This window comes from Colossoma macropomum, unplaced genomic scaffold, assembly GCF_904425465.1.
Source record: "Colossoma macropomum unplaced genomic scaffold, Colossoma_macropomum, whole genome shotgun sequence".
Taxonomy (NCBI): Eukaryota; Metazoa; Chordata; class Actinopteri; order Characiformes; family Serrasalmidae; genus Colossoma; species Colossoma macropomum.
The window spans coordinates 44,558-55,495 of NW_023495077.1; positions in this window are offsets into that span (position 1 = coordinate 44,558).

Consider the following 10,938-nt stretch of genomic DNA (forward strand, 5'->3'; position numbering starts at 1 on the left):
TGAATAATAATGAGATGAAAGCCCCCCTGCCGCTATTCGCCGCATGTAAGCGCCTAATTTGTGATTGTTATGCGTTCGATTGTGCTGGAAAGAAGTTCGAACTGAAAGAAAGCCAAATTAAAGACGTTACCACGACATAGATGAATAATAATGAGATCAAAGCGCCTAGTTTGTGATTGTGACGCAATCGATTGTGCTGGAAAGAAGTTCGAAGTGAAATAAAGCCAAATTAAAGACGTTACCACGACATAGATGAATAATAATGAGATCACAGCGCCAAATTTGTGATTGTGATGCGTTCGATTGTGCTGGAATGAAGTTCGAACTGAAATAAAGCCAAATTAAAGACGTTACCACGACATAGATGAATAATAATGAGATCAAAGCGCCTAATTTGTGATTGTGATGCGTTCGATTGTGCTGGAATGAAGTTCGACCTGAAATAAAGCCAAATTAAAGACGTTACCACGACATAGATGAATAATAATGAGATGAAAGCCCACCTGCCGCTGTCCGCCGCATGTAAGCGCCTAATTTGTGATTGTGCTGGAATGAAGTTCGAAGTGAAATAAAGCCAAATTAAAGACGTTACCACGACATAGATGAATAATAATGAGATCACAGTGCCAAATTTGTGATTGTGATGCGTTCGATTGTGCTGGAATGAAGTTCGAGGTGAAATACAGCCAAATTAAAGACGTTACCACGACATAGATGAATAATAATGAGATGAAAGTCCACCTGCCGCTATCCGCCGCATGTAAGCGCCTAATTTATGATTGTGATGCGTTCGATTGTGCTGGAATGAAGATCGAACTGAAATAAAGCCAAATTAAAGACGTTACCACGACATAGATGAATAATAATGAGATCAAAGCGCTTAATTTGTGATTGTGATGCGTTCGATTGAGCTGGAATGAAGGTCGACCTGAAATAAAGCCAAATTAAAGACGTTACCACGACATAGATGAATAATAAAGAGATCAAAGCCCACCTGCCGCTATCCGCCGCATGGAAGCGCCTAATTTGTGATTGTGATGCGTTCGATTGTGCTGGAATGAAGTTCGAACTGAAAGAAAGCCAAATTGAAGACGTTACCACGACATAGACGAATAATAATGAGATGAAAGTCCACCCACCGCTATCCGCCGCATGTAAGCGCCTAATTTGTGATTGTGATGCGTTCGATTGTGCTGGAATGAAGTTCGAACTGAAATAAAGCCAAATTGAAGACGTTACCACGACATAGATGAATAATAATGAGATCAAAGCGCCTAATTTGTGATTGTGATGCGTTCGATTGCGGTGGAAAGAAGTTCGACCTGAAATAAAGCCAAATTAAAGACGTTACCACGAAATACATGAATAATAATGAGATCAAAGCCCACCTGCCGCTATCCGCCGCATGTAAGCGCCTAATTTGTGATTGTGATGCGTTCGATTGTGCTGGAATGAAGTTCGAACTGAAAGAAAGCCAAATTAAAGACGTTACCACGACATACATGAATAATAATGAGTTGAAAGACCACCCGCCGCTATCCGCCGCATGTAAGCGCCTAATTTGTGATTGCGATGCGTTCGATTGTGCTGGAATGAAGTTCGAACGGAAATAAAGCCAAATTAAAGACGTTACCACGACATAGATGAATAATAATGAGATCACAGCGCCTAATTTGTGATTGTGATGCGTTCGATTGTGCTGGAATGAAGTTCGAACTGAAATAAAGCCAAATTAAAGACGTTACCACGACATAGATGAATAATAATGAGTTGAAAGCCCACGTGCCGATATCCGCCGCATGTAAGCACCTAATTTGTGATTGCGACGCGATCGATTGTGCTGGAATGAAGTTCGAACTGAAAGAAAGCCAAATTAAAGACGTTAACACGAAGTAGATGAATAATAATGAGTTGAAAGTCCACCCGCCTATCCGCCGCATGTAAGCGCCTAACTAATTTGGCTTGAAAAAGCCAACTTACTGTTCTTCGTAATCTTCTTCTTATTATTATTCTATACTGAAAAAAACTAAATGCTACTCGTCCTACAGTTTTCGAGCTAAAGCCCCGAAACTTTGCAGGATCGTTGATCCTATACCCGCGGGGTGTGCTTGTGCTTTTCTAAGCGATAAACGGTTTTCCGAAAATTAACGTTCAAAGTCGATATTTTTTCCCATAGGGAATGAATGGGTGGAATGTTGGCAGCATGCCACACATGATGTCACAATGGCCACCTCTCTCACACACACACATACAAACTCACGCACGGAGCGCTTAGTCTCACATGCTCCTAATGCAGCCTAATGCTCAGCAATATCAGCACACATAATGAGTTTTCTATGGTGGAATTGCACTAAGGTAGCACTGAATTTTAAGGTGGAACTTCTTTTAAGGTAGCACTGAGTTTACACTGACACTGATATTACGGTGGAACTGCTATTAACAATCACTAAATTTAAGGTGGAACAGAATTTAAGGTGGAATTATCATTACATAGCCTTAAATTTAAGGTGGAACTTCAATTAACATAGCACTAAATTTAAGATGGCACAGAATTTAAGGTGGAACTTCAATTAACATAGCACTAAATTTAAGGTGGCACAGAAGTTAAGGTGGAACTCTCTTTAAGGTAGAATTAAAATTAAGGTGGCACAGTAGTTAAGGTGGAACTTCAATTAACACTGCAATAAAATTAAGGTGCCACAGCAATTAACATAGCATTAAATTTAAGGTGGAACAGCTATTAACATAACAGAAAATTCAACGTGCAACAAAATTTAAGGTGGAACTTCAATTAACATAGCATTAAATTTAAGGTGGAACCATTATTAACATAGCACTAAATTTAAGATGGCACAGAATTTAATGTAGAACTTCAATTAACATAGCACTAAATTTAAGATGGCACAGAATTTAATGTAGAACTTCAATTAACATAGCACTAAATTTAAGATGGCACAGACTTTGAGGTGGAATGTCAATTAACATAGCACTAAATTTAAGGTGGAACTTTAATTAACATTGTACTATAATTAAGGTGGCATAGAACTTAAGAGTGGAATTTGAATGAACATAGCATTAAATTTAAGGTGGAACTGCTATTAACATAGCACTACCTTGAAGTAGGCACAGAATTTAAAGTGGAACTCTCTTTAAGGTAGCACTAAAATTAACATGGCACAGAATTTAAGGTGGAACTTCAATTAACATAGCACTAAATTTAAGGAGGCACAGAATTTAAGGTGGAACGTTAGTCAAGGTGGCACTGCAATTTAAATAGCAATAAATTTAAGGTGGCACAGATTTTGAGGTGGAACTCTCTTTATTGGAGAACTAAAATAAAGGTGGCACAGAATTTAAGGTGGAACTTTGTTTAAGGTAGCAATGAAATTAACATGTCACAGAATTTAAGGTGGAATTTCATTCACGGTAGCACCTAGCAACAAATGAATTTTTTAAGGTGGAACTAAATTTAAGGTGGCACAGAATTTAAGGGGGAACTTCAAATAACAAAGCACTAAATTTAACGTGGCACAGACTTTAAGGTTGAACTTCATTCATGGTAGCACCTAGCAATGAATTACCATACACGACGGATACTGCAGCTTCTGCTTAACAAAATTTTTGGCAATATTTTAACAACTATCAGCAGACTTCAACCATTTTAACGTTTTAACGTAATTAACTGGCTTTTTCAAGCCAACTTAAAGTTCGTTCACAAACTTTCCCTTTCTAGTTTGAGATTGTGATGCGTTCGATTACGTCGGAAAGAAGTTCGAACTGAAATAAAATCAAATTAAAGACGTTACCACGACATAGATGAATAATAATGAGATGAAAGCACCCCTGCCGATATCCGCCGCATGTAAGCGCCTAATTTGTGATTGTGATACGTTCGATTGCGGTGGAAAGAAGTTCGAAGTGAAATGAAGCCAAATTAAAGACGTTACCACGAAATACATGAATAATAATGAGATGAAAGTCCACCCACCGCTATCCGCCGCATGTAAGCGCCTAATTTGTGACTGTGACGCGTTCGATTGTGCTGGAAAGAAGTTCGAACTGAAAGAAAGCCAAATTAAAGACGTTACCACGACATAGATGAATAATAATGAGATCAAAGCGCCTAATTTGTGATTGCGATGCGTTCGATCGTGCTGGAAAGAAGTTTGAACTGAAAGAAAGCCAAATTAAAGACGTGACCACGACATAGATGAATAATAATGAGATCAAAGCGCCTAATTTGTGAATGTGATGCGTTCGATGGTGCTGGAATGAAGTTCGAACTGAAATGAAGCCAAATTAAAGACGATACCACGAAATACATGAATAATAATGAGATGAAAGTCCACCCACCGCTATCCGCCGCATGTAAGCGCCTAATTTGTGACTGTGATGCGTTCGATTGTGCTGGAAAGAAGTTCGAACTGAAATATAGTCAATTTAAAGACGTTACCACGAAATACTTGAATAATAATAAGATGAAAATTTGTCATTGTGACGTCATCGATTGTGCTGGAAAAACGTTCGAACTAAAATGAAGCCAAATTAAAGACGTTACCACGACATAGATGAATAATAATGAGTTGAAAGTCCACCCGCCGCTATCCGCCGCATGTAAGCGCCTAATTTGTGATTGTGATGCGTTCGATTGCGGTGGAAAAAGTTCGAACTGACATAAAGCCAAATTAAAGACGTTACCACGACATATATGAATAATAATGAGATGAAAGCCCACCTGCCGCTATCCGCCGCATGTAAGCGCCAAATTTGTGATTGTGATGTGTTCGATTGCGGTGGAAAAAGTTCGAACTGACATAAAGCCAAATTAAAGACGTTACCACGACATAGATGAATAATAATGAGATGAAAACCATAGATGAATAATGATGAGATGAACGCCCGCCTGCCGCTATCCGCCGCATGTAACCGCCTAATTTGTGATTGTGATGCGTTCGATTGTGCTGGAATGTTCGAAGAAACATTGAGATGAGAAAGAGATGAAAGCCCACCTGCCGCTATGTAAGCGCCTAATTTGTCATTGTGCTGGAAAGAAGTTCGAACTGAAATGAAGCCAAATTAAAGACGTTACCACAAAATACATGAATAATAATGAGATGAAAGTCCACCTGCCGCTATCCACCGCATGTAAGCGCCTAATTTGTGATTGTGCTGGAATGAAGTTCGAACTGAAATAAAGCCAAATTAAAGACGTTACCACGACATAGATGAATAATAATGAGAGGAAAGCCCACCTGCCGCTATCCACCGCATCTGCGCGCCTAATTTGTGATTGCGACGCGTTCGATTGTGCTGGAATGAAGTTCGAACTGAAATAAAGCCAAATTAAAGACGTTACCACGACATAGATGAATAATAATGAGTTGAAAATCCACCCGCCGCTATCTGCCGCATGTAAGCGCCTAATTTGTGATTGTGATGCGTTTGATTGTGCTGGAATGAAGTTCGACCTGAAATAAAGCCAAATTAAAGACGTTTCCACGACATAGATGAATAATAAGCGCCTAATTTGTGATCGTGACGTGATCGATTGTGCTAGAATGAGGTTCGAAGTGAAATGAAGCCAAATTAAAGACGTTACCACGAAATAGATAAATAATAATGAGATGAAAGCCCCCCTGCCGCTATCCGCCGCATGTAAGCGCCTAATTTGTGATTGCGACGCGTTCGATTGTGCTGGAATGAAGTTCGACCTGAAATAAAGCCAAATTAAAGACGTTACCACGACATAGATGAATAATAATGAGATGAAAGCCCCCCTGCCGCTATCCGCTGCGTGTAAGCGCCTAATTTGTGACTGTGCTGGAATGAAGTTCGAACTGAAATAAAGCGAAATTAAAGACGTTACCACGACATAGATGAATAATAATGAGATCAAAGCGCCTAATTTGTCATTGTGATGCGTTCGATTGTGCTGGAATGAAGTTCGAACGGAAATAAAGCCAAATTAAAGACGTTACCACGGCATAGATGAATAATAATGAGATGAAAGCCAACCTGCCGCTATCCGCCGCATGTAAGCGCCTAATTTGTGATTGTTGTGCGTCCGATTGTGCTGGAATGAAGTTCGAACGGAAATAAAGCCAAATTAAAGACGTTACCACGGCATAGATGAATAATAATGAGATGAAAGCCAACCTGCCGCTATCCGCCGCATGTAAGCGCCTAATTTGTGATTGTTATGCGTTCGATTGTGCTGGAATGAAGTTCGAAGTGAAATAAAGCCAAATTAAAGACGTTACCACGAAATACGTAAATAATAATGCGATCAAAGCGCCTAATTTGTGATTGTGATGCGTTCGATTGTGCTGGAATGAAGTTCGAAGTGAAAGAAAGCCAAATTAAAGACGTTATCACGACATAGATGAATAATAATGAGATGAAAGTCCACCTGCCGCTAACCGCCGCATGTAAGCACCTAATTTGTGATTGTGACGTGATCAATTTTGCTGGAAAGACGTTCGAACTAAAATAAAGCCAAATTGAAGACGTTACCACGACATAGATGAATAATAATGAGTTGAAAGTCCACCCGCCGCTATCCGCCGCATGTCAGCGCCTAATTTGTGATTTTGACGCGTTCGATTGTGGTGGAAAGAAGTTCGAACTGAAATAAAGCCAAATTAAAGACGTTACCACGACATAGATGAATAATAATGAGATGAAAGCACCCCTGCCGCTATCCGCCGCATGTAAGCGCCTAATTTGTGATTGTGACGCAATCGATTGTGCTGGAAAGAAGTTCGAACTGAAATAAAGCCAAATTAAAGACGTTACCACGACATAGATGAATAATAATGAGATCAAAGCGCCTAATTTGTGATTGTGATGCGTTCGATTGAGCTGGAATGAAGTTCGAACTGAAATGAAGCCAAATTAAAGATGTTACCACGACATAGATGAATAATAATGAGATCAAAGCGCCTAATTTGTGATTGTGCTGGAACGAAGTTCGAAGTGAAATAAAGCCAAATTAAAGACGTTACCACGACATAGAGGAATAATAATGAGATGAAAGCCCACCTGCCGCTATCCGCCGCATCTGCGCGCCTAGTTTGTGATTGCGACGCGTTCGATTGTGCTGGAACGAAGTTCGAACTGAAATAAAGCCAAATTAAAGACGTTACCACGACATAGACGAATAATAATGAGATTAAAACCCCCCTGCCGCTATCCGCCGCATGTGCGCGCCTAGTTTGTGATTGCGACGCGTTCGATTGTGGTGGCATGAAGTTCGAAGTGAAATGAAGCCAAATTAAAGACGTTACCACGACATAGATGAATAATAATGAGATCAAAGCGCCTAATTTGTGATTGTGATGCTTTCGATTGAGCTGGAATGAAGTTCGACCTGAAAGAAAGCCAAATTAAAGACGTTACCACGACAAAGATGAATAATAATGAGATGAAAGCCCCCCTGCCGCTATCCGCCGCATCTGCGCGCCTAGTTTGTGATTGCGACGCGTTCGATTGTGGTGGCATGAAGTTCGACCTGAAATGAAGCCAAATTAAAGACGTTACCACGACATAGATGAATAATAATGAGATGAAAGCCCACCTGCCGCTATCCGCCGCATGTAAGCCCCTAATTTGTGATTGTGATGCGTTCGATTGTGCTGGAATGAAGTTCGAACTGAAAGAAAGCCAAATTAAAGACGTTACCACGACATAGATGAATAATAATGAGATCAAAGCGCCTAATTTGTGATTGTGATGCTTTCGATTGAGCTGGAATGAAGTTCGACCTGAAATGAAGCCAAATTAAAGACGTTACCACGACATAGATGAATAATAATGAGATGAAAGCCCCCCTGCCGCTATCCGCCGCATCTGCGCGCCTAGTTTGTGATTGCGACGCGTTCGATTGTGGTGGCATGAAGTTCGACCTGAAATGAAGCCAAATTAAAGACGTTACCACGACATAGATGAATAATAATGAGATGAAAGCCCCCCTGCCGCTATTCGCCGCATGTAAGCGCCTAATTTGTGATTGTTATGCGTTCGATTGTGTTGGAATGAAGTTCGAAGTGAAATAAAGCCAAATTAAAGACGTTACCACGACATAGATGAATAATAATGAGATCACAGCGCCTAATTTGTGATTGTGATGCGTTCGATTGTGCTGGAATGAAGTTCGAAGTGAAATAAAGCCAAATTAAAGACGTTACCACGACATAGGTGAATAATAATGAGATGAAAGTCCACCTGCCGCTATCCGCCTCATGTAAGCGCCTAATTTGTGATTGTGACGTGTTCGATTGTGCTGGAAAGAAGTTCGAAGTGAAATAAAGCCAAATTAAAGACGTTACCACGACATAGATGAATAATAATGAGATCAAAGCGCCTAATTTGTGATTGTGATGCGTTCGATTGTGCTGGAATGAAGTTCGACCTGAAATAAAGCCAAATTAAAGACGTTACCACGACATAGATGAATAATAATGAGATGAAAGCCCACCTGCCGCTATCCGCCGCATGTAAGCGCCTAATTTGTGATTGTGCTGGAATGAAGTTCGAACTGAAATAAAGCCAAATTAAAGACGTTACCACGACATAGATGAATAATAATGAGATCACAGTGCCAAATTTGTGATTGTTATGCGTTCGATTGTGCTGGAATGAAGTTCGAACTGAAATAAAGCCAAATTATAGACGTTACCACGACATAGATGAATAATAATGAGATCAAAGCGCCTAATTTGTGATTGTGATGCGTTCGATTGTGCTGGAATGAAGTTCGACCTGAAATAAAGCCAAATTAAAGACGTTACCACGACATAGATGAATAATAATGAGATGAAAGCCCACCTGCCGCTATCCGCCGCATGTAAGCGCCTAATTTGTGATTGTGCTGGAATGAAGTTCGAACTGAAATAAAGCCAAATTAAAGACGTTACCACGACATAGATGAATAATAATGAGATCACAGTGCCAAATTTGTGATTGTTATGCGTTCGATTGTGCTGGAATGAAGTTCGAAGTGAAATAAAGCCAAATTAAAGACGTTACCACGACATAGATGAATAATAATGAGATCAAAGCCCACCTGCCGCTATCCGCCGCATGTAAGCGCCTAATTTGTGATTGTGATGCGTTCGATTGTGCTGGAATGAAGTTCGAACTGAAATAAAGCCAAATTAAAGACGTTACCACGACATAGATGAATAATAATGAGATCAAAGCCCACCTGCCGCTATCCGCCGCATGTAAGCGCCTAATTTATGATTGCGACGCGTGCGAATGTGCTGGAATGAAGTTCGAACTGAAATAAAGCCAAAATAAAGACGTTACCACGACATAGATGAATAATAATGAGATCAAAGCGCCTAATTTGTCATTGTGATGCGTTCGATTGTGCTGGAATGAAGTTCGAACTGAAATAAAGCCAAATTAAAGACGTTATCACGAAATACATGAATAATAATGAGATGAAAGCCCACCTGCCGCTATCCGCCGCATCTGCGCGCCTAATTTGTGATTGCGATGCGTTCGATTGTGCTGGAACAAAGTTCGAACTGAAATAAAGCCAAATTAAAGACGTTACCACGACATAGATGAATAATAATGAGATCAAAGCGCCTAATTTGTCATTGTGATGCGTTCGATTGTGCTGGAATGAAGTTCGAACTGAAATAAAGCCAAATTAAAGACGTTACCACGAAATACATGAATAATAATGAGATGAAAGTCCACCCACCGCTATCCGCCGCATGTAAACGCCTAATTTGTGATTGTTATGCGTTCGATTGTGCTGGAATGAAGTTCGAAGTGACATGAAGCCAAATTAAAGACGTTACCACGACATAGATGAATAATAATGAGATGAAAGCCCACCTGCCGCTATCCGCCGCATGTAAGCGCGTAATTTGTGATTGTTATGCGTTCGATTGCGCTGGAATGAAGTTCGACCTAAAATAAAGCCAAATTAAAGACGTTACCACGAAATACATGAATAATAATGAGATGAAACTCCACCCACCGCTATCCGCCACATGTAAGCGCCTAATTTGTGATTGTGATGCATTCGATTGTGCTGGAATGAAGTTCGAAGTGACATGAAGCCAAATTAAAGACGTTACCACGACATAGATGAATAATAATGAGATGAAAGCCCACCTGCCGCTATCCGCCGCATGTAAGCGCCTAATTTGTGATTGCGACGCGTTCGAATGTGCTGGAATGAAGTTCGAAGTGAAATAAAGCCAAATTAAAGACGTTACCACGACATAGGTGAATAATAATGAGATGAAAGCCCCCCTGCCGCTATCCGCCGCATGTAAGCGCCTAATTTGTGATTGTGCTGGAAAGAAGTTCGAACTGAAATAGAGCCAAATTAAAGACGTTACCACGACATAGATGAATAATAATGAGATCAAAGCGCCTAATTTGTCATTGTGATGCGTTCGATTGTGCTGGAATGAAGTTCGAACTGAAATAAAGCCAAATTAAAGACGTTACCACGACATAGGTGAATAATAATGAGATGAAAGCCCCCCTGCCGCTATTCGCCGCATGTAAGCGCCTAATTTGTGATTGTGACGCAATCGATTGTGCTGGAAAGAAGTTCGAACTGAAATAAAGCCAAATTAAAGACGTTACCACGACATAGATGAATAATAATGAGATCAAAGCGCCTAATTTGTGATTGTGATGCGTTCGATTGAGCTGGAATGAAGTTCGAACTGAAATGAAGCCAAATTAAAGACGTTACCACGACATAGACGAATAATAATGAGATTAAAGCCCCCCTGCCGCTATCCGCCGCATGTAAGCGCCTAATTTGTGATTGTGATGCTTTCGATTGAGCGGGAATGAAGTTCGACCTGAAATAAAGCCAAATTAAAGACGTTACCACGACATAGATGAATAATAATGAGATGAAAGCCCACCTGCCGCTATCCGCCGCATGTAAGCGCCTAA